The following is a 25,537-nucleotide window of genomic DNA, read 5'->3' on the forward strand; positions in this document are numbered from 1 at the left end:
TTCAATGTTTCCCTTCGCCTCTAGCCGCCAGCCCCTTGCTTCCCCCAGCTGACCTCCTTGCACATGTTTAATTGATACAGCGCTGTATCCGGCTTGCTGCAAATGTTTTACATTTGAGGAAACGTCAATTACAAATATTTGTGATTGTGTTGAAGAGCCTGAGGGCTGGGGGCAGGTGTGTGTGTCCGGTTGCTGTCTGCGGTTTTATGGAGGCGCACCAGCTGTTTCGAGGACCTCGGGATATGCTAGCAATCTTGCCTGCAGTTTGTGCTCTGCAAGTAACAGAGGCCCGCTCTCGGTAGCCATTGACTCTTAGGTATGTTAATTAGGCCTACTGGACTAGCGTTTTAAGAGTGCACGGGTAAAAAAAAAACATTAAAAGCTGAGTGTGGTTTACTACTGCCGGAGTTATTTATATAGCGCTTAGAACTGGTGGTTTACTGGTTTGCAATTTCGCATTGAGCTTTTCTGCTGGTCAATATATGTTTTGCACATGTTCACACACCATGTGCAGTCTTCCTTTTTTGTACCTTCTATGTCTGGTCCCTATTTTTTAGTCCAAAATGCCTATATTTACATGCGTTAGTAAATGAAACCCAGATCTATTGGCTTTGCAAATACTTCTTGTCAGCGTGTATAAAGATAAAATAGTGGGAGAATCCCGAACGCTTGTAAGCGCGAAGGCGGGGGAGTGGCGGAGGCAGAGAGCAAGCGAGAGGAAAGACGGATGGCTCTGAAGGCTGGCAGTTCGCGCGTGCACGCTCGCGTGAACGCAAGCACTAAGCCAGCCAGCAGCACTTTGAAAACTCAACTACTAAATGTCTCTCCGAGCAGCGCATGCGCGCTGACTCAGCGAGACCTAAAAATGAGAGATCAATGCACATGGAGAATGATAAATGATATGTGTACATTTGTGGATGCGAGATGGGATGAACAACAAAAGAGATGGAGAGTATATATGATTGAGGGAGTGAGATTATACCCTGCATTGGTGACTGATGGAGTTGATATGGGGAAAGAGAGAAGGAGATGCGGAAAAGACAGAAAGGGAGAATGGCATGAAGACAGCGATAGTGATACTAGTGATAGCTTGATGGATGGATTGTTGGCAGAATGTCCACCTCCATATAGCCAGTTATACCCCAGAAGTGGGGGAAGTCCAGATGTTACCAGTAATACTGGAAATGCTTTGGCACCACTGGCTCCCGTCCCTGGTGTTGTGGGGGTTTATATCAACTCAGGGGATGTCCAAACTAGAGAGAGGGAGGATATGAGAATGTGTGCATTGCAATCCTAGTTCTGCATCAAAGATTCGAAATGCTCTTACAGTACCAGTCACCATTGGTCACATTGTTCCCATCTATGATCCAAATCTTGCTTGGAATGAAATTCAGAGAACATCCGCAGCTAAAGAGGGATTGACACCACAGGAAAGAACAGAGAGTCCTAAAACGAGATTTAATCCAATAACTCCGATGAATGTAAGTACCCCTTTTGCAGCGAACGCCCATCCTTCTGTAGTCCAGACTGGTTTAGGACCTGTTGATGGTGACCTCAGCTAGGCCTACCAGTGCAAGGGTTTCGCCCTTCTCTGCACAGAGTCCTCAGACCAATAGGAAGAAGTTGGCACAGAAACTGGAATAGAAAATACAAAGTTTAATAAACCTCATGAGGTGGAACTACATTCACACAGCACCCTTCGGTGTTGAGTGAAGTAGCACACTGAACAGAAGAAGCATGGTCCTTTTATACCCACACAGGGGCTGAAAAAGGCGGTACAAGTACACATGAGAAGAGTTATGCACATAGATGGTCATACAGAAACTGCACAGTCAACAAGTAGGAGGAGTAATAAGTTGCTGACATCAGTTAGAACAGCCTGACAGTTCTATACTAGGAACAGGTGCACTCTACTAGCTAAGCACATCTGCGCATGTGCAAGACTCTGGGAGAGGGAAACAGCAAATGTCCAGCACATAGCTAACTAAAATGGCTGCCAAGTACAAAATGGCTTTCAGCTCATGCTAAGAGATTAATGCAATCTTCAACAGATGGTCCTTTTAGCATGAGCTAAAGACATTCCCATAATCCAGTAGGAAATATGCATATTAATTTTTTTTCAACAATTTATCAATATCCTAATTCATTGCTTGGTGGGCATTTCTCATTCTAAATATTGTTAAGCTGGTATGTATAAGGTATAAGCAGGAGTACAAAGGGAACAGAGCATTGGGTCATACAGATAGCAGGAGAGAGTAATTACTATTATCAGAAACAGAACTATTAGCTTTCTAGTCCTAAGCAAATCCTAGAACCATCCAGTAAAAACATTTTCAAGACTCCTATGCATTTCAGTGACCATCAATTTCAACTTCAGAATAGCCAACAGCACATATCTAATAAAAACATTTTCACTAGACTTTTCCGGTGTTTCCTTTATGAGGGCTAGAGTATCAATCAAGAAAAGGGTAAAGTAACATTTGTCAATTGCTCAGATTAACTTTTCTCTCGCAGAATAAACATTATTCCTAATACAATTATGAAAGCAGTCAGACATATTATTACAAAAATGATCCTGGATCCAGAGGACCAGGAGGACCACACAGGACCATGAGAATTAGGACGAAGAGCTGCAAAGGGCTGCTCCTCCTCAAAAATGGGACGACCAATGGGGTACATTTTCAACAAAAAAGAAAAGGAAGTCCTTGGGAAATTAAAGCCGCTGTACAACCAACCAGAGGGGTCTTCTCCCTGTGTCCGTTTGAGCCTCACAGGCAGGCTCTTGTTGTTCCCACGGTGGAGCTGCACAACTCGCAACTCAGGAATCACGGCCCAGTTTCAAGGGAAAAGTTTCTTCTTTCAGGATAGGGCAATCACCCAGCAGAGCAAATGCTCTCAGCGATCCTGTCCAGTGTCTCAGGCAGTGCACCAGTTTTCTTCATTTCAATCTAACAGGCACCAGAGACACAGCACCTGTACCCTGAACTCAAGTCCTTCCCTAACTCCTGTATTGCTCTGCTGGCACACTGCTCTTTCGTTGGGGCCATAGATTGCATTCAGTGTGCCCAGGTATCTCTTGACCAACAAAGGTGAAAACTTTACAGCCACTTTGGGACCAGGATTCAGAGGCCTGATGCTAGGATCTCTGAAGCAACCCTTGTTTCAAAGGGGGTTACCTCAAGCAAAAACGTTCTCGCCTTCCTGGTCGGTCTATGACTCTCAGCTGGGCATCAAAAACTTGATCCACGATTTCTCCTTTCTGATTTGTGACCCCGTCTTTCGCCCAAGACAGTGGCAGGGGTGCACACTTCATATCTCAGTGCTTCCGGCCTTTTACCTTCACTGAGGTCCTGGTTGCCAGCAATGCCTGTGCTGGTTACCTTCACTTTGACTTCAAGCTGGACTGGTGCTGACTCTCCAAGCTGGATCTGATGTCCGCGCCCCTCTGGCAATGGTTGTAAGGCAGCAAATATCTATTGGTGGACAGAACAAAAGGTCTTTAGACAAGGCACAGAAATAATCTATCAACAGAGAGGATAGTCTCAGAATACTTCCTAGTCTAGAGACGCCCCATATAAGAGCAAGGCACCCAAGAACCACTTTCATCTATGTGAGAGTAAAAGAAACAACAGCCTGGACCTATTGGCAAGTATAAAAGGAACTCTTTGGTGAACTGACAAGAGTAATACGTCACCCAATCCCAAGCAGCCAAGGAAGTCTGTGTTCATTTACTAAATTCTGAGGAAAAGAGAAAAACAATACAGACATACTCCAAATCCTTACATCTGTATATTCCTATCTTAATCATCTAAAGACCCTCAAGAAAAAAGGAAATGTTCCACACTTTTACTCATAGACTTTGCATTACTTGTACAGGACTGCAGACACTTCTAAAATGATTTCTCTTAATAAAAGCACCTACATTGTATGCTTAGGACCATGCTCTCATGTTATAGGAGCAACAGGAAAATCTTAAACATGCTAATTTAACAGGGATTCCTATTACATAAAGAACTAAAAAACTTCAACATAATGGGTACATTTTCTCCAGCAGAACATCTTGTGACAAACAGACTCCTATAAAACAATATTTTCCTAAAAAATGTTTGCTAAGGATCACATGGGCATCTTCTCTGCATTCTATTTTTCACAATCCAAACTATGCAACATCAGCTCTAGTAAGGACTGTCAGTTTATTTACACAGACTAGCTAATAAAAACTAGCAATGCCTTTGCAAAACTGTATGTAGCATGAGAATAACAAACAATAGTGGTGTTATCACCTGAGAATTTTAGAACAAAAACTACCCACAGATAGTTCCCCTTAAAGATCAAATAAGGAAACCACAATCTAGACTACTCATCCTTTCATAATTTCATCAGACAGGATGGGCAGTAACATAGCAAATTTATTTATTCATTTTATTAATGCTAATAATGTTTGAAACAATATTACTGAATAGCCAATTAAATGTCTCATGGCTATTTCACAGACAGTTTAGACAGGCTCAAAAGAAATTGAGAAAAAGAGAGAGAACACATAAATGTGCCTACCCTTAATTTGTAGAGGAGCTAGCCTCCTCCCCCTATTTTTGACAGTAGGAAACCTGTAACAGGTTTCATTCTGTCAACACTATCAACCCCAATTTGTAGCAACTGGGCATAAACAAACTCTGAGGAGCTAAATAGCACATTGAGCTAGCTAAAGAACATATTCCTTTGGCAAATGTACAAGTGTGACACGAGGGCACATGAATTCAAACTAAATCCCATTGCTTCCTTAATTCAGCCCTAAAAGCATTAGTGCTACATGTATGGCAGAGCCATTGTCTTAATAAGAGCTGACATATACCATTATTATTCAATCTGTTCATATGAGTGAACAAATACTTGCTTTTGCAAAAAAAAGCAAGCAAAACCTCTTTCTGTCCCTGCCCTGCCATTTCGTCTTTCAAATGTCGAAATGTCAAAGCAAATGTTGCGCTGAGCCCTGCTTCTAAATGTAGAACTTCGACCTTTAACCTATTCGCAGCTGTTCCATCTTGAGTGCAAGGTTTTCATGCAGTTTTACAAATTCAAAGTGACCCTGGAGACTGAGAGCGCAACAGCAACCCACTCCATTCCTGTCTACCAGCAATTCAGAGGTAAGCTTAATAACTTCTGCCAGTTTTTTTTGTACATATTTATATTTGTAAGCAGTGTGCTGAGTGCTTGTCTAGCAGTATAGATATCAGCTATTCATTCTATACTTACATATGTGCATTTACTGGAGCCTAAGGCATTTTAAAAGCTGCTCTGATTGGAATAACCTCATTTAAATAGTGAATTGTACTCAATTTCGACTTTGATGTTTGGGGCACTTAAAAATGAATATCCTACAATGTTTTTGCATAATAGTCATCCCCAGAATGTCCCCTACATATCCCAGAGATGTGGCATCAGAAATGTATAATGTATACCCTTATAAAAATGAGTTTTGTACGCCTGGGTAAAGTGACATTTCACATGTAAGTGACCCCCTATTGCTGTATAGCATGGCTTAAATTCAATTTGGATGCTAGGAGGTCACAGCATCATTATTAGGCATTATAAATATTAAAAAACGAATTTAATGTACCTATTTTAAATAACATTTTTTATATAATCAAAATAATTTCTTTTTTTTTAATAAATCCAATCATTTTGATGAGTCCACATATGAAAAGCAAGCTGCATCCCTTGCCTATCATATTTAAACGCATTCATTCATAGCCCTAAGAACAGAAACCTAATTTGAAAGTCTGCGCCACTTTTAAAGGACAGTCATTATTATTTTACATCAAAAACCACTCTTATCCTTATTTAAAAAGGCATTAAGAAAAGAAATCCCTACTGTCAATCTGTCCTCTGTTTATCAAAAATAATGAAACTATATTTCTAACTTTTAAAACAGCAGTCTGAAATGCAGGATTTTACACCGTGCTTGCACTGACTTAAGGGGTAGTGACGTCAGCTGTTTTCTGTGGCCGGGGCCAGAAATACCCACGTGCTGACACAGCTGCTTGACACGTAAAGGCGTCGAATTCACAAGCCTTGCAAGTCAGCCTTTCCACAAATCTGTCGTTCTGTAATGTATTCAGGTCTGCAACACCCAACTCACTCAGATAATGTGAATGCCTGTTAATACCTAATACAGAAGGATAAATGCTGTGACATTTTGTATCCTAATTTTATCTATTGCAAAACACACAATTTCGTTTTTTGAAGCTTTTTTTATTCCTATTAAATGTGGATTCTAATTTTATCTTTAACATTGTGGCAATTTGCACACATGTATAGTGTCTTACTCTGTCAATTTAATGATAGCGTGCAGCTATTTAGCATATATTATATAATTCATTGCTGGATTCTTTTAAAATGTATTTTATTTTAATGATATTTGGCATAACAGAATGATGACAAAAAAAAACATTGAGCTCATTCCAGACATTTTCAAAACGGTGTCATACACATAATACAGGGCACTTAAGGCTAGCCATTCTTGCACCAAGAGCGCAATCGCTACTTACAAGTACCACTAATGACAAACCACAGACATTTAAACACACATTTAACCCACAGATCAACACTTAGGACAGAAACAAAAGACAGCCCACGGACTGTACTTAAAGCAAACCATTTGTAAATACTAGTTGTAAGTCATATTCACTAGATTTGGCTGGCAGAACACCATGAAAAAAAACGCTCTACATATCACCACTTAGGAATGTTACTAAGTGCACAGACCAGGATCCTTTCTATGTACATATTTAGTTCCTCGGGGTACTAGTCACCAAAGAAGAAATACTTTTTTATACCTAAACCTAGTTAAGTATCCCCTCTAGGGGAGCCGGCTAATTATATACAAGTTTAAAATGGTACATCCAAGAAAGCAACACATTCATAAATTCACCTGGGGGAAAACAAAAAGACCATCACGCATTTGCTTACAATTAACTGCTTTGTTCTTCTGCTCTAATGCTTTCACATAAATGTTCTTTCGCTGTTCTTTTTCAATCAAGGCTTGCTCACGCTTCATTCGTTCACGCACTTCTTTCTCCCACATTCGTACACAATCAAACATCTCTTGCCTAGTCTTTCGCTTAAACATACATTGTTCCACATACTCAATCTTTCGTAAATCAAATGACCCATACATAGGCCAACGCAACTCAGGATCCTTACGAGTATTTATTCCATAATGCGCTGTACATTATAGAAGAAAGACCATACTTAATATACATATCCCTATTAGGCGTCCCCTCCGGGGGGCCGGTTGTGCTTCATCTAGTCTCAAATTGGTACCACTACAAAAGCAACACATCCTGTGAAGTGTGCTAAAAACAGGCATGCCAAAAATAGTGCAGAATATGCAGTATTATAATGAAAGTAGCACTTAAGGTACCTTTAGTACGATGTGCCGTTCAAATCAATTCAGATAGAGAAAATTCTCCTCATTACCTGCCTATATAAATTGCAATCCATATATAAATCTCATAACAAACCAAGTTGGCCAACACCAATTCCAAAATCCAAAAGCCACGGTAAGTGTTACTAAACTACCTTACCAATCCTAGGCATCAAAACCAACAGCAAGCGCCACAGAAGGACACTTACCAATGACTTGGTGTCCAGGTTCCAACTGCCAAGTTCTAAAATCGACCAAATGATCACTGCACGGCGAATCAACAGAAGAGATCTCAGTCGAGGACCGGCACCACCTGGATGGTCAGATCAGAAAGAAAGGAAAAACGCCGTGGTTGCCAAGACTCGGGTCTCATCGGGCAGCGATCGCGTCCAGAGCGAGATTCCAATCCTTCGTCGCGACCAATCCTTTGGGCATCCGAGTCACCGATGAGCCCCAGTAGTTGGGCGCCAATTTGTTGATTGTGACCTCAGCTAGGCCTACCAGTGCAAGGGGTTCGCCCTTCTCTGCACAGAGTCCTCAGACCAATAGGAAGAAGTTGGAACAAAAACTGGAATAGAAAATACAAAGTTTAATAAACCTCATGAGGTGGAACTACATTCACACAGCACCCTTTGGTGTTGAGTGAAGTAGCACACTGAACAGAAGAAGCATGGTCCTTTTATACCCACACAGGGGCTGAAAAAGGCGGTACAAGTACACATGAGAAGAGTTATGCACATAGATGGTCATACAGAAACTGCACAGTCAACAAGTAGGAGGAGTAATAAGTTGCTGACATCAGTTAGAACAGCCTGACAGTTCTATACTAGGAACAGGTGCACTCTACTAGCTAAGCACATCTGCGCATGTGCAAGACTCTGGGAGAGGGAAACAGCAAATGTCCAGCACATAGCTAACTAAAATGGCTGCCAAGTACAAAATGGCTTTCAGCTCATGCTAAGAGATGAATGCAATCTTCAACAGACCCAAAAGGTCTTTTCCTGGATTGGCAGGTATGGATTTGCCTATATTGGAAACACTTCCTAGAGTGTGTAACAGGATGCCTCGAGAAATTGCTCTTATGCAGAAGACACCTGAGAGTTGCCATATATATATATATTTTATTTGTGTTTATTGGCATTTTAAAACAATGCTACAACAGTATAAACAGCAAGCCAGTTGCTATTTGATATATAATCACCGCGATATACAACCAACATATAATTACGAACATACGTGCATACATGTTCGCTCCACTGCTTCAGACCTGACACGGAAAAAATACATCCCACCATAAAGAAGAATATCAGCTGACAACTTACAAAAGACCATTGTAGAGATAGTCCCAGGAGCAACTTCCAGGGTTCACAAGTTATTAGACACAGCAACAAACACCGTTATAGTTCTCCCCAAGAGACATTCAACACCCTATTCCCGACCTCCCCCAGTTGTCCCGCACTGGCTCATAATGACCCAGGTTATGTCATCGTATCTCCAGGTGCTTCCTGGTTTCTCGGGCCCACACAACAAAAGGTTCCCAAATGTCCCTGGGCCTGAATGCAGAGGGCATCAATTCCCAAAAGGTGGTAAGTTGTGATTGGCCAAAGGTGACGTCCCTAATCCAATCCATTTTAGATGGAACCCCCTTACGTCCCCAGTGCATGGCAACCTGGGGTTTAGAAAATAAAAGTAAAAGGGCATGCAGCTTGCGGACCTTGACAGGTGTGTCCTTTACATAGCCCAACAATCCCATTATAGAGTCAGGATCCCCGCTTATCTGGTGTATCACTGTAAAGACAGTGGACCAGTATGTTGCTAGTCTCTGGCTGCTCCATGCTATGTGTAAAAAAACAGCGGGAACTGTGCCGCATCTCCAGCAGCTTACATCCTCTCTCAGGCCCATGTGATGCAAACTAGAGGGTGTCCTATAAAATCTGTGTAAGAACCTGAAGTGAATTAGTCGGAGTTTATAGTTTGGGGATAATGCAGTGAGTTGACATCAACAATAAGCCCATTGTTCTTCCGTGTGTGGGGGTTGAAGTTCTACATTCCATGCCTGAAGCGCCCGTGGCTGTGTCAAAGGGGCCGACGTTTGCATGTGATTATATATCCGGGTAATGAGTCTGTGGGGTGAGTCTGTTTTAAGCACGTTCTCTAATGCAGTCAGGGTAGGCGGGGCATTTGGGATAGTAGCATGTAGAGAACGGCACGCAGCTCTAAGTTTATAGTGTACAAATAGTTCAGAAAAAGACACTGGCTGACCCTCCATGGAGGCCGGAGGCGGCTGAAACTCCCCCTCTGGATAGAGGTCCGCGAAAGTATGGAGGCACATTTGATGTGCTAAATCTTTGCTAATACTCTCACCTGTGGTGAACAGCATAGGATTATGCGCTAGGGGTATGGACTGGGCATAAGGAATGCTATTGCCAGCTCTCTGACGCAATGCGTGCCATGCCCATCGTAAAGTATCCACTGTGTCTCTGTCATCTCTAGGATGCCTATGGGCCTGAAAGAGAGCGACCTGCAAGAGGACAGGTGCCGCAGCACCCGTCTCCACAGCCAAATGAGGTTGAAAAGGGGTCAGATGTACCCAGTGGTGTAAAAATTGAGCTTGAGCACTCCATGCGTATAATTGCATATACGGAGTCCCCAATCCACCCTGTCGCAGAGGGCCCGTCAAAAGATCCTACGAGATCCTCGCCTGTCCCCCCACCCAGACCAAGGAGATCAACAGGGACCCAAGCGCGTAAGGGGGAGACGGATGTTGACAAAAAGGTATAATAATTTAGGCAGAACCACCATCTTGACTAATGCTATCTTTCCGGCCAGAGATAGCGGAAGTTTAGCCCATGGAACGACTTTCCCTTCCAGCCATGTTATGGTGCGCCCGCAGTTCGTGTTCCATATGTCTTGCAGTTTTCTACTGAGCCATATACCAAAATACTTCACAGGTTCGTTTACCCACTGAAGAGGAAACTCAAATGGGGCTTGGGTGGTGGCATCCGTTAAGGACAAAAAACCCGATTTGGCCCAATTAATTGAAATACCAGAAAGACCGCTAAATCTAATAAATTCCCTCAGTAGCGGATCGAGGTTCAACGCCAGGTCCGTCACGTATAAGGTGACGTCGTCAGCATTCCGTGAAATGAAAAGACTTCGAGCATTAAACCCGATCCCCTTGGCTTTGTGATTTTGCTGGATGCGTGCTGCACGCGGTTCCATCGCTATTGCGAACAGTAGAGGGGATAGTGGGCACCCTTGCCTCGTACCTCGCGAGATACCAAATGGCGTTGATATAAGTCCATTAACCCTAACTCAAGCCGTCGGCTGAGTATATAGCAGATGAATAAGATTAATAAACAGCGGGCTAAATCCCATTTGACCCAGGATGGCAAACAGATACTGCCATTCCAAAGTGTCAAACGCATTTGTTGCGTCTAGAAATACAGCGCCAGCTTGCACTTCGGGGTGTAAATAATGCAGTACTGAGAATAGAGTTCTCAGACTGTGAGAAGTAGATCTACAGGGAATAAACCCCGATTGGTCTGGGAGAGCGATCAGCAGAAGTAAGGGCTGCAGCCGATTTACAATCAGCTTTGCCAATATTTTCGCATCCACGTTTATTAATGACAGCTGTCTATAGGAGTCTAATTCAGTTTCCGGCTTTCCAGGTTTTAACAGGGTGTGTATCATCACCTCACGCACTGATGGCGGTAGAATACCTGACTCCCAAGCCTCTTCATAAAGTTCTAATAAATGCGGCACCAGCTCGTCAACATACGTTTTAGAAAAAGAGGTAGTTAGACCATCAGATCCAGGGGCCTTGTCCAACGGTAAGCTCTTGATGACCTGAGCTACGTCCTCCACCGTGAAGGAGAAGTCCAGATACTCCCTAAGCCTTGGACCCAGCCAGAGCAGCTCCAGGGAATCGAGAAATGGCAACAGTCCCTCTTGGCTAGATCCCTGTGTAGTGGTGTATAGGTCAGAATAAAAAAGGGAGAACTCGTCTAGGATATCTCTCTGGCCTCTAATTATAGACTGGTGTGCACCTTTCAACTCAGTTACATAGGCCGTGGACCGTGGGGGGCAAATCATCGCCACCAAAGTTCTCCCCGGCTGATCCCCCTCCCGTATCTCCTGGCATGTTTACCCATAAATTTTACTTCACGGTTTGCCTCTTATTCAAAATGTTATGTTATGTTAATCGTTTTTATAAGGCGCGCAGCTGCCCCAGCCAAGGGGCGTCCCGGCGCCTGATCAGGTACCACAACACAACAGATCGATGCTAATAAGGGAAAAGGAGGGAATCAGTCAGCGGTTGGAAACAAAAAAGTTTTTATGGCGCGCCTAAAGGAAGTAAGGCTATTCAGGGCTCGAATATGGACAGGGAGAGAATTCCATAATCCTGCTGCTAATACTCGAAAAGAGCGACCTCCCATCCTACTCAGTCTTAACCGTGTATTGACCGCCAGATGGAGAGATTCCAATCTAAGAGACCGCGTAGGAACCTAGGAGGAGACAAGCTTAGCGAGGGCTGGAGGAGAGGAAAGCTTTAAGATTTTAAATGTCAGGCAAAGAGCCTTAAATTGAATTCTCTGTCTAACCGGCAGCCAGTGAAGAGAGGTCAAAACTGCAGAGACAGAGCACTGTCTAGGGAGGCCAACGATGGCACGCGCCGCGGCATTCTGCACCCTTTGCAATCTAGTAGCCTCCGCCTGATTCACTCCGAGCAGCAGCGCACTCCCATAGTCCAGCCGAGAAAGAATGGAGGCTTGGACCACCAGTTGCCGAGTAGGGGGGTCGAAGAATTTGAGGACCGGTCTCAGCCCTCGCAGAATACCATAACAGGTAGCTGCAACCTTCTTCGTGTGGCTGGTAAAAGAGAGTGTAGGATCCAGCCAAACCCCCAAGTTCTTAACTTCGGCAGCTGGGATGGGAGTCACCCCCAATTCTGGAGGCCACCACTGGTCTCCCCAAAGCTCCGCCTGCTTTCCTAAAATCAGGACCTCGGTCTTTTTGGCATTTAACTGCAAACAGTTAGTACGCATCCAATTTGCCACGGCTATGAGTCCTGCACGAAATCTGGGAGCGTTCACCTCGGGGGCACCGCTGAGTGTCACCGCCAGCTGCGTGTCGTCAGCATACGATGTCATAGTAAGGCCACATTGTCTGACGACTGCAGCCAGCGGTTTCACATATAGATTAAATAGAGTGGGGCTCAACGCAGAGCCCTGCGGAACCCCCAGCCCCAGTGGATGGAAAGAGGACTGACAAGGTGGAATAGCCACTTTAAAAAACCGGTCCGAAAGGAAAGAGCGAAACCATTGGAGAGCAGTCCCCTCAATTCCCACTCCCTCCAAGCACCGGATCAGGATGTCGTGAGACACCGTGTCAAACGCGGCGCTCAGATCTAACAGGAGGAGCGCCGCTGTCTGCCCAGCATCCAGCACCGTTCGCAAGTGCTCGGTCATAAAGAGCAGTGCAGTTTCGGTGCTGTGTTGTGCACGAAAACCATTCTGGCTCTGGTCAAGAATGTTATTACGAGAAAGGTGGGCAGACAAGATGGAGTTCACGTGTGCCTCAGTAACCTTGGCGGTCCAGGGCAGGAGGGAGATGGGACGATAGTTTTCTGGCAATAGTGGGTCAAGGTTAGGCTTCTTTAAGATAGGGCTGACCACTGCCTGCTTCCAGTAAGACGGGACCACGCCCGATGTGAGCGATAGATTGATCAAATCCAGTAAAGGCTCACGACATAAGGGAGAAAGAAGTCTGAATAGCTCTGGCTTCAGCGGATCTAATGGAGAACCAGATTTAATTTTGAGGCTCAGAGTATCGAAAACCTCGTCAGACATTACTGGCAGGGAGGACAGGGTTTCGTGAGCCATAGCTATCACACCAGTTTGCTCAGCACCGGGCACAGATGGCGTAAATCCTCGGTAGATCGCCTGCACTTTCTCCACGAAAAAGGATGCCAAACTTTCACAGTGAGAGTCCGTGCAGATTTCCACCGAGGTGGCCCGTTTCCCCATCAGGTCTTTAAGAACCTTAAAAATTAATTTAGACGGGTTGGGGCTATTCTGAAACTCGAAAGCATAGTATTCGGCCCGAGTTTGACAGATTGCCCTGTGATAGATCTTAAGCTGGGCAAAATACGAAGATTTCAGAGTGGGATCAAAGGATTTCCGCCACGCCCTCTCAGCTTGCCGGCACGTTCTCTTAAGCTCGGCAAGAGTATCATTATACCATGGGCTGGGAACTTTAGCATGGCATTTCGACCAGCGCATCGGTATAAGAGAGTCAAGGGAGGCTAGGACCCAGTTACAAAACTGCTCGTATCCTTGTTCCACATTCAGCAGATTGCCCAGGGGCTGCGCCTCCAAGATCTTATAAAACTCCTCCAGTTTGAGCTTGTGCCAATTTCTTTTAAGGATCAGTCTATCCACTGGTTTAAATTGTGGGTCATCTATAGGGCATGAAACTTTAACCAGCAGATGGTCAGTCCAGCCTACCACCATCGGGTCAGAAACCCTAACCCGCTCCAGTGTGGTAAAGAAGGGGTCAAGGATATGACCTCCTATGTGGGTAGGGGAGGTAACTAGTTGGATCATTTGCATGGCTTCAAGGTCCGCTAGCAAGGTATTAATAGGTGCTGATGACCTCTGATCAAAATGGATATTGAGGTCACCTACGATGTTAAAATTGGCACATCTCGGAGCTAAAGAGCTGACCACGTCAGTAAGGGCGGCCTTGAAGACAGTGTCATTCCCAGGCGGGCGGTAGATAAGCATACCACTAAGTGTAAAAGCAAGCAGTTTCTCCTTCAATGTGGCTAGTACTTTGGGATCATCAGCAGAATAGAACTGTGTTTCTAGGTCTTTGATCTGAGTTTCCAGAGACGCGAGCGTCCCTCGAATGGCTTTCAGTACCCCAGCTTGTCGGGCTATGCAGTGACCCCTTATTACTGTCTTAAAAGCTTCCTATAAGGAAGCCACAGTCTCAACTGATCCAGTGTTTAGGGTAAAATAGTCATTTATGGCTCCTCTTATTGATTCCTTAAATGCCTCGTCTAAGAGGGCATCTTGCGTTAACCGCCACATAAACATCCGGGGAACGGCGTTTGGGAGTTCTAGGTGCATAAGACTCGGCGCGTGGTCTGATAGAGACCGAGGAAGATGCGAGACCTCTCTGGACCACACAGCCACATCACGGGACACCAACTAGAAGTCCAGCCTTGACCACGCTTTATGGTATTCTGAGATACACATCCCCTCCATGAGAGTCGGGTGAGTACGTCTCCAGATATCCACAAGGTCCCCGTCGGAGATTATGGCCTTTAATGCAGTATTAGCTGCCGGGTGTAGCGTTCTAGACACCCCTTTCCGATCTAGGCCGTCATCTAGGATGGCGGTGAAGTCCCACCCCAGATAATGGTGTCACAGTTTGTCGCCTGCACCTTAGCCCATATATCTTGAAAAAATCCAGGGGAGTCAACATTGGGACCATATACCGCAACCAATACAATTAGAATCCCACCCAGGGTACCCAGTATTATGACATATCTACCCTCTGGGTCAGTTAGTAGGTCACATTCCTTCCAATCCAGATCCCGTCTAATCTGCACGGCCATCCCCCTGGAGTAATTCGAGTAAATGGAGGAGTAAACGGAGGAGCCACCTGCTGTGCCTCAGTCTGGGAGAAGATGGAGCACTGAGATGTGTCTCCTGTAACATGTATGCATATGTCAATTTTATGTCTAAGCAAATAGGAGTGAACTAACCTAGATTTCCTGCCGTCATTCAACCCTCGGACGTTCCAAGTTAAAAAAATTAAACTGGTCAAAGGACATCTATCACAATATGATTTAGAGGGCCAGTGAAAGCGAAACATGATAACATAAGTGGTTGCACACAGTGATGAGAATTGGAAACGAAAAGCAATGACCTGGCAAACAACATAACATCACACCACCCCTCCACCCACTCCAACCTGCCAATCAGGTTGTAGAATACCCACCCCAAACATCGTACTGAATGCAGCAACAAGTGGGAGCTCTCCCATGGGGGCGCAGTACCGCCGGCGCACTACCCTGCCAACACAGGGTGGCCAAGAAAACTGTGGCGAGCCGTACTCAGTTAACAAACAGTGTAAAAAAAAAAAACAATACATCAGAAACAGCACATCGGGAATGTATTCAGGCTGCATATTCCAAGACAACGAGAATCGCAATAACCCCAACCCCATCTCAGTCCACTTTATAAGCAGCCGGGCTCAGACAAAAGGGAGTGTGAGTGAGGCTCAACCTCTGCAGAGAAAAGACAGGACACACCAAACCGTAAAAAGAAACCCCTCCTCCCCACCTAGGCAAACACATACAATCCCACTTCAACTCCAGGCCTAGCAGCCCTATTTAGAGAGATATCTGGGCCGTGATCCTTTCAGTCATTGTCACTCAAACGGTCCGCAGCTTAGTCTGCAGCTTTAGGAGGTTGCTTGGATCTCTTCCCACCAATGTGTTTAAGAAACTTTAGAGCCGATTTGGCATCCGTGAAAAAATTTGCAGATCCATCGTGAGTGACTTTCAGTTTGGCAGGGTACAAAAGTGAGTAGGGACCCTGGGCTTGCATAAGGATACGCTTGGCAGGTAGGAACTCCCGCCGCGCTGCTTGTAACGCAGGTGTAAAATCCGGGTAAAATGAAATAGTGTTACCTTTATTGGTGATGGTCCCCTTACCCCGGGCTAGGTGCAGGATAAGATCTCGGTCTTAATAGTTCAGAATTCCGGCCAATATGGGTCTGGGGGTAGCACCCACCGGAGGTTCGGTTCCAAGGTGCGGTGTGCTCTTTCCACTGCGAAAACCGCGGATAGGTGAGGGTCAAAGAGTTCATGAAGCAGATCCACTACGTAGGACTCCATTTTGTCGATAGCTGTTGTCTCTGGTATGCCAGTAATTCGAAGGTTGTTGCGGCGGGACCAGACTTTCAAATCTTCGTTTTTGGTGTGGATAATGCCTAACACCTTGTCCATATGTAGGAGTTGTTCCTTCGTTTTGACTTGGAACTCATGAAAGTCCAAGGCCTGGTTTTCGAGCACATTGAGTCTAGTCGCGTATGACCCCACCTGCGTTTTAACAGCATCGAGCTGGGAAGTTAACGCATCCAACTTGGTGTCAATGTTCTGAAGACTGGACCTCATTTGAAGCATCAGGGTGCGCAGGTCCTCTCCTTGATCTTTCGTCTGCGGCTCTGACGCCTTCTCTGTGCCAGCTTCTAGGTCTTGCTCTGTTAGTCTCATGGTCCTCCTCTGGTCGAAGGTCAGCTTCGCCTGTTTTCCAATGTCGTAGCAGCTTTCGCAGGGCTTTCTCGTAAAAGCCGCCAGGGGGCCGCGGCTCTTGCAGTTTCGCACGCAGACATCCGCGCACCACGCCAGCGGCCTGCCAACCGACACTCCCAACTCTGGGCTTTGGGCAGCATTCTGCACGGGCACTCAGGGATCCTCAGGGGGCTAACAACGATCATGCATCAAAGTCTAATCCAGGTTGGGTCAGCCGCCCCAGCCGCAGCGTTGTCAGTGCGTATGTCGTGCCAAGCTGGGCTGCAGTAAGCAGAAGTATCCTGAATTTAAGCACACATACCAGGTGCATCAAGTTCGAGCAAATCTTCACACCCGGGGTGAATTGCGCGATCCACTCTCATGTGCCCTCTCAAGATGCACTCCTCTGCCAGCAAACGCAATGCACATGAAATACTGGCGCAGCGAGGACCGCACCTCACAGCACGGAGGCGAAGCACCTCAGGGAACCAAGATGGCACACTAGGCCCCCACGCAGCACCGCCACTCCCAGGCAGCCTCACCCCCACTGATCTCACCGAGGCGGCAGCTCCACAGGTGCTGTCCTTGAACACTGGGCTAGTCGCTGCCCGAGGACCTCAGCGGCCAGGCGGAGTGCCCACTGGTGACCCGTGTGATCCCTGGGCCCGCTCTGCCTGCGACAGACGCCTAACTGCAATGTCCCTGCCATTGGCCACAATGCAGAATCTACTGTGGCGGTTTCCGATGGCAGTCGACCCTCCTGCGCCCTCCGGTGTCTGCAACAGGGCACCGCACCCCTCTCCTGGTCACCAGGATGGCAGACAAGTGACCGCGCAGCTCACGGCTTACCACTCCTGTGGCGCCACTGACTCTAGTTACGGCTCAGCCCGCCGCACACCCGAATCCTGAGTGGACGTGGTCAGGCCTTCCCTGCTGGGACGTACCGCTCTGTTCAGGGAACAAACTCAGGGACCGGAGTCGGCTCGTTCGGTGCCCTGATCTGTGGTCCGTGTCTGGGAATGGTTTAGAGTAGCAAGATCTCTCCAGTAGTCCGGAAAATAGCAGGATTAATTCTTGGCCGGCGGAGCTCGCCTAGCTAGCGGCTCTTTCGCAGCTCGGCAGGCCACGCCCCCCCAGAGTCACCATATATTTCATGTTTTAAATTTAGAAGCGTGGCTGAAACAACATGGCAATGTTAATAAGAGTCAGAGACCTAAGCAGAGTCAAGAAAATATAAAGTCAGCTGTAAAGGTAGATTTAATTGACATAGTCAAATTGAATACAGAATTGGATGAAATGATAAGTGGGAATTTGGATCTAAATCAAATTGATACCTATTAATCAAGAGTACTGGTGTTGGGGGAGGAGCCTAGCGCGCATCCAAGATGGTCGCGTGAGCACAGGGCTCCCCGGACCCTCTCTGCTCCTCGGAATTTATCCTGAGAATATCCTGACGTGGCTTATGGAATCTGGGAGATAAAGACCAGCTGAGCGTATATCTCTTTTCAAAACTCAAATCGGACCTGGGAATCCTGAGTTGTCGTCGTCGGAACTTTTGGGACCCACCCGACGGAGGTGACCGGGGTGAAGGTGACCCGAGGGACCGGGCTGCAATTGAACAACAGCGGCTTCAGCGCGGTGCCAGCTGCCGATCCACCACTTTTGGTTTCGGTTTTGCACTTCAGGAGACCGGCAGGGAGGTGCGCTCGGGGTGGAGAGGTGCTTCCTGGGCCTCTGTATGAGGTTTTCTTTCATCTGCCGCTAGAGCGCCTATCGCCTCGGACCCCCTATACCGACATTTTGTGGTCTTCTTGCTGGTGCCTTACACCTCTTGATTGGAGGTCCCCTCGGGTGACCGTGTTCACATGGGGGGCAAAGGGGGTCCCGAGGGCCGCAAGACCAAGGCTTCCCTCCGCGGGGGGGCAGTCCAGAGCAATAACATGGACCGCTACACCCAGGGCAGGGGGCCCTCTGGCGCTGCTGGCCTCCCCTCGGATACTGCGGAAGGAGGCGCGACCGCCACTACGGAACTATCCTTGCAGGACATTATGGGCGCCATTGATGGCATCAGGGAAACCATCGCGACGCAATATGAGGCCCTGGCCCGTAAGATTGACACTGTCGCGATCGATGTCACCCTGATCCGGGCCGACCTCTCCAAAACTAACGAGAAGGTCCAGGCCCTCGACGCACGGACCTCCACCCTCGGTGCGGATGTGTCGGATCTGCGGGCCGCGCTTGGTGACATCAGGGTGGTTAACGACCATATGGCCCGGCGGCTTGAGGACTTCGAGGGACGGGCCCGACGCAACAACATCCGCGTCATAGGTGTACCGGAGTCCTCTGACGGCCGCCCGGTTGACCTCGTGGTCGAGGAACTTATCCTGAAACAGTTGTCCTCGGCTGGCCTAAGTAAGTTCTTTGCCGTGGAGCGGGCCCATCGAGTTCCGGGCGGTCGGCCACGGCCGGGGGCCCCCCCGAGGCCTATCGTGGCCAAACTGTTCTATTACAGGGACCGCGACGCTATTCTGCAGGCCTCACGGACCCACGGCCCGGTTCGTCATGAGAACTCGACCATCAATTTTTACCCGGACTTCACGCAACTGGTCCAGAAACAACGGATGGGATTCCAAGGGGTGAAGCGTCGTCTTCGTGAGCTGGGCCTAAAGTATTCGATGCTCTACCCTGCAAAACTCCGAGTGGAACATGGGGATCGGACAGCCTTTTTTGACTCTCCTGTGGCTGCAAGTGACTGGCTGGACTCTCTGCCGGACGGAGGTGGCCGTCCCGGACCCGCTGCGGGCACCGCAGGTGATGGGTCCCCTTTAGAATGACTTTTGGTCCTTGATTTTGCCTTTATGCACTGTACAGTCGGGTCTTATTTCATTTGCATATTGTGTTTTACCAGGACCAGTGAGGGGGGCGGGCGGGGACGGGTCCCTTACCTCCTCTGGGTTCTTTTCGTAGAATGGGGTTAGTGGGGCGACAGGCACACTGCAAGTTGGGGGGGTTTTTTGGCCCGCAGGGGTGCAGGGTGGGGGGAGTTGGTCCTGGGGTGGGGTTGGGGGGGAGGAGGGTTTGTTTTGCTGTGTGTTTTTTGTTTACAGGGCGAGGTACTGATTTTTGTCCACATTTGGGAACGGTGCGGCAGGCGGGGGGGCCCTTGTTCTATTGGGGGGGATGGGGGGGGACGGGTTGAGGCTTATGTCATGGAACGTCAATGGGTTGGGGGACCGTATCAAGCGGGGTGTAGTACTGCAATATTTGCGTCGTTTGACTCCTGATGTGGTGTTTCTCCAGGAGACGCATCTTGTTGGCAATGTTTGTCATGCAATGAACAGGGGGGGATACCGCCTCGTGGCCCATTCTGGTTTCACAACTGGTTCCAGGGGGGTGGGCATTCTGCTGCGAACCTCACTTCCGGTGGAGATCACTAAGATAGTCTCGGATGACAGAGGGCGCTATGTGTGTTTGATTGGGAAGTGGGAGGGGCAGCCCCTTGCCCTGGTTTCAGTTTACGTCCCCCCGGGCCTCCAGAACTCCACCTTCACTGACCTGGGTCGAATGCTGCTGGACCTTCCGGACGGCCTCCTGCTCATGGGCGGGGACTTTAATTCTGTGGTTTCGGGTGAACTGGATCGTCACCCACCAAGGACCCTCCCCGCTGCCCAGGCATGGCTGGGTGGGATGCTGGAGACCTTCGGCCTGGTGGATAGTTGGAGATTAATGCATCCGACCCAATGTCAATTCACCTTTCACTCGGGGGCGCATGGGAGTCTCTCTAGGTTAGACTACTTCCTTATGCCCGCGGCGCAGACTGGTCGGATTCGAGAGGTCAGGCACCTGGCGCGGGGTATCTCCGACCATTCTCCGCTGTGGCTTGTTTTTGACACCGGGCCGCGGTCTGCAGGGCGGATCGCTCCCATTAACCCATGGTACCTGCGAGACCCTACGACTCGTGACAGCCTGGTTAAGGCTATGGACCAATACTTCCTGGATAACGAGGGGTCGGTGTCTTCTGCAATGTCCCTGTGGGAAGCCTTTAAAACCGTGATCCGCGGACACGCCCTTTCCCAGATAGTGGTGGCTAAGAGGGTCAAGAGTGAGGCAGTGGTGAGGCTGGAGACTGACATCTTGGGGCTGGAGTCGGCCTTGGAGGCGAATGTTACTCCGGACGGGCTCCATGCCCTCAGCTTGAAACAGTTTGAATATAGGTCCCTGGTCACTGACGCGGCCAAAACTATGTATAGGGAGCAGCAGGGTCGACTGTACGATGCCGGGGACAAGGCGGGAAAGTTGATCGCGTGGCTGGACAGGAAGGAGAGAGTGAATCGTGTGGTCCCGGAGTTGCGTGCTGCGGATGGTGTGTGTGTGACGGAGCCTGACGAGATTGTGGAATGTTTTGCTGACCACCTCCGGGCTGTGTACTCCCCAGTGACTGACAGGGATGAGGACGACTCTCGCCTTCTACTGAGGGATATCGCCTTGCCCTGCCTGTCCGTTGAGGACCGTGAGCGGCTGGAGGCCCCCTTGTCGGTGGATGAAATAGCGACCGCGATCCGCTCCCTTCGCTCGGGCAAGGCTATGGGTCCCAACGGTCTGCCCATTGAGCTATATAAACTGCGCCCTGACAAGCTTGCGCCCTTCCTCAGTCGCATGTTCCGTGAGTCTCTGGCGGCGGGTTCCCTCCCGGCCGATCAGCGTTTGGCCACGATAGTCGTTATCCCCAAGGAGGACAAGCCGCGAGATCGCTGTACTTCTTACCGGCCTATTTCACTGCTAAATGCGGAGCCTAAGATCCTGGCGAAAGTCCTTGCCAATCGTCTGTTGAGCGTCGTGTGCGATCTGATTCATCCGGACCAATGCGGATTCATCCCGCATCGTAACACCGCTCTTAACTTGCGGCGTCTTCATGGCGCCCTTGCCAGGGCGGAGCTCCTCTCCGAACCGGCCGTGCTGGTCTCTTTGGATGCCACGATGGCTTTTGACACCATCGAGTGGCCATTCCTCTGGGCTGTCTTGGCTAAATTTGGCTTTGGGGAAGGATTTATTGGCTGGGTGAAGCTTCTGTACACGGGACCCATGGCTCAGGTGGTGGTGAACGGGCGGGTCTCTCGGCCCTTTGCCCTCGGCAGGGGCACGAGGCAGGGATGCCCGTTGTCCCCTCTGCTCTTCGCTCTCGCCCTGGAGCCACTCGCGGCTTGGCTCCGCTGGGAGCCCTCGCTTCGAGGGATCCGGTGGGCCCCGGGCTTTGAAGATCGGGTTTCGCTGTATGCGGACGATATTCTCCTATATCTCACCTCACCGCGGCAGTCGCTCAACGTCCTCTTTGACGTTCTGACTTCCTTTGGGAGTAATTCGGGTCTCACGATCAATTGGTCTAAATCCTGCGTCTATCCGATCTCCGGTGGTCCTCCACTCCTACCGCCTCGGCTTCCGATCCAGGTATCACTGAGCGGCTTTAAGTACCTGGGGATATACGTTTCGCTGGACCCGGTGGCTCGCTATGAGCTGAATCTCCTGCGTCCGCTTCGGCGATTGCGAGAGGATACGGCCCGGTGGTGCAGGCTGCCCCTGTCCCCGCTGGGTCGGGCCGCGCTGTTCAAAATGATGTCCCTTCCCAGGTTCCTCTATGCACTCCAGAATTCCTTCGACGTCATCCCAGTGGCCTACTTTCGGGAGGTAGAGAGCCTGCAGAGGAGACTGGTGTGGGACGGGCGGGCGCGTATTGCTCTTGCTAAGCTTACTCTCCCCTGGTATGACGGGGGCATCGCGCTTCCCGACATTCGCAGGTATTATTGGGCCGCGCAGCTTTCGGCCATCAACCATGCCACGTATGCGCCTGGCCTGAACCCGGCGTATGAGATGGACAAGTTCCTGCTTCCCGGCGGGGACTATAACAGGGCGCTGTACTCCCGCTCGGCTGGCCGGACCCTTACGGGTCCTACTAAGATCGCTGTGCGGACCTGGAGGGCCGCCACTGCGGCCACGGGCTGGGGTGAGCGACTGACATGTGCTACTCCTTTGTTTGCCTCCGATCGCCTGGGGAGCCTCTGGACTACGAAGGGGTTTGACCAGTGGGACACGATTGGTATCAGCAAAGTGGGAGACCTGTGGCATAAGGGCGCGGTTAAGACTTTCGCGGCTCTTCAGGCCGAATATGAGCTTACGGACAGGGAGTTCTTCCGCTATGCCCAGGTTCGACACGCCCTGCTCTCGGTCTTTGGAGAGGGGACCACGATCCCGGTTTCCTCGCCCCTCGAGGACCGCATACTTGACGGACATGTCCCGGACAGCACTATTTCTTTAATTTATAAGAAACTGATTAATCATCGGGCTGACCTCTTGGTGCGCCTTCGGGAGGCTTGGACGGGGGATGGGGTGGAATTGGACGACGAGGACTGGCAGTCTGCACTGTCGTCCCCCAAAGAGGTCGCCATTCCAGCCCGTCTCCGGTTGGTACAGCTTAAGATTCTTCACCGGGTGTATGTGACGGGTCCTCGCTTGGTCTCGATGGGATATTCCGACGATGGGCTCTGTAAGCGGGGTTGTGGGCTCAGTGCCACCTTTCTCCATATCCTGTGGGAGTGCCGCGAGGTGGCGGACTACTGGCGCCGGGTACATACGGTTATGGGACAGGTCACTGGGGTTGTGCTGCTGCCGGAGGTGCGTCGCTGTGTCCTGAATGTGTGGGAGCCCAATGATTATAGCGCGGCTCAGACTCGGTGGGCGGCCCTGGGGAACATGATTGCCAAGAGAGATATAGCGCAGCTTTGGGGTGCCCAGCGGCCGCCCACCGTGTCAGTATGGAAGGAGAATATGGACTGGTGTATGTTCAGGGAGAAGACTGTGTATGTTGCCCGTGGTAAGCCGGGGGCATGGGGCAGAATCTGGGGGCAATGGAATGCTTATCGCGGGGGTATCTGTACGCCCCCCCTGGTGGACACCGATATCGCCCTGTCCCCCTGACCCTTGACGGTTCCGGGCACCTTTTGGAATGACTACATATGGACGTTCAGTTCCCTTGGCCCCCCCCCCCGTCCCCAGCCTCCCGGTACTCCTTCCTTTCGTGTGCTGCTTAATGGTCTGACCTGGAGTTCCCCGGAGGAAGCCTGACCTGCGCCGTTTGTCTTTATGCCTCGCCTTTTGTTTTTCTTTTAGTTTTCTGTGTTTGTTTGATCTAAGTCTCCTGTGCCTCTAGAACTATCCGGACTCACTACGGGGCCGACCCCCGGGAACCGACTGCAGCGTTGATAAATGTATATTTCATTCTGTACTTAGCGGCCGGCCCTGGTGGTTGTAGGCCCGTGCTTGTAATCGAATTATTGTTCAATAACTTTTAAAAACAAAAACAAAAAAAAAAAAAAAAGAGTACTGGTGTTTGTGGCCAAAGATGTTATCAGGAGAGTGAGACAAGTTCATGAGAAATTACATGAACTAGCTCAAAAGTATGATGTTTATCTTAGACGAATAAAGTTCTTGCAGAAGAGTCATAGGCTCGCTTTCAGTGACCGGGATATTGAAGATTTGAGAACACCCGGACAGAAAACTCAAAGTTGGGAATGAATTGCAGGCATTCAAGTTTGGAGTACATTATATAAGTGGGAAGACAAATGGTCTATGAGATAGGATTCTAAGAGAGCAACAGGAGGACCATGTTCTTTAGGGGAAAGAGGTACAGGAGTTGGAGCTTATCCGCTACGAGAAGTGCCTGATGAGGGTTATGTACATGTACCTTGGAACTGAGGTGATCTTTCTGTATTTACAAATTATTTTCCAAGATTGAGAGAGAAACATGTAGAATGGTGCAAAAGGCTGACCATTTTGCAAAAAACTCGAAAGTTTTGTGGGTCAACCTAAACACGCCTTTTGAAATTGTTGTTCCTAGTGATTTGTGGTCTGCATGAATAATAATCATGGAATGGCTGAAGGCGAACCTGAGAGAGACCCAGTCGCGCATGGTCCTTCACCGATAGTGATTGGGAAATACTACCAGGTGATTATGTGGTAAAGGCTAAGGTGGCTAGACAGGATATTGATTTGGTTAAGATTGATGGAACGACCCAAGAACCTAAGGAGACAATTCATGCCTATTATGAAAGGTTGTTACAGGCTTTCAAACAGTACAGTGGCATGCATACGCTCGAACCCAAGGATACAGGACAGTTTCTGTCTAGATTTGTAACTGGGTTGCGATCTGAAATTAGCATGATGATTCAACAGCATTTGATTTGTTGGCAGAATAAATCTGTCGATTGCAGCAATGAGATTGAGATGAGACACAAAAGGATGAAGGCAAACCTGAGACTGGTGCAGATGAAGGCTGATCAGAGAGAAGGTCAGGTTCACCCTATTTAAGGAATGCCGCCCCACTGTCAGGGACATACCAAGCAGGAGTTAAAGTGCAACAATATGGAGGATCACGGGGACAAGGAAGAGGCGAGGGTGTTCCAATAGATCCAAAGACTGGAGTTAATGTTGCTACTTTAAAGAAGACCAGCCCATGTCACTATTACAATAGAGTGGGGCACTGGAAGCATGAATGTTGTCTTAATTCTGCAAATCAAAATCAGACTGGGGAATTTAATCAGTCACAGAGCACAAATACAAAATGCACCTAGACCAATATCTAAAAATATGGGAGGGTCTCAAGGACCTGTGATGCAAGTGCCACAACCTACAATGTCAAACAATAGTGTCCATTGTTATTCTTTCTGGCCAGGCACTAGCACCTAGACATAACACAAGAAGGCAGCCGTTGTTAAATTGCATACATGTCCTATCATATAGATGAGCACTGG

At 48.5% G+C, this 25,537-nt stretch overlaps 1 long non-coding RNA gene across 1 annotated transcript in view; it reads right to left on the reverse strand.

Moving 5' to 3' along the window:
• Positions 1–1,887: 1,887 nt before the first annotated feature.
• The window catches only part of LOC146821028 (uncharacterized), a 123,896-nt gene continuing 100,246 nt past the window's right edge, over positions 1,888–25,537 (reverse strand). The window contains exon 3 of the long non-coding RNA XR_014963080.1: positions 1,888–3,473. This is a non-coding gene — a long non-coding RNA (uncharacterized LOC146821028). The remainder of the gene's footprint in view (positions 3,474–25,537) is intronic.

Source organism: Triturus cristatus, chromosome 6 (assembly GCF_964204655.1).
Source record: "Triturus cristatus chromosome 6, aTriCri1.1, whole genome shotgun sequence".
Taxonomy (NCBI): Eukaryota; Metazoa; Chordata; class Amphibia; order Caudata; family Salamandridae; genus Triturus; species Triturus cristatus.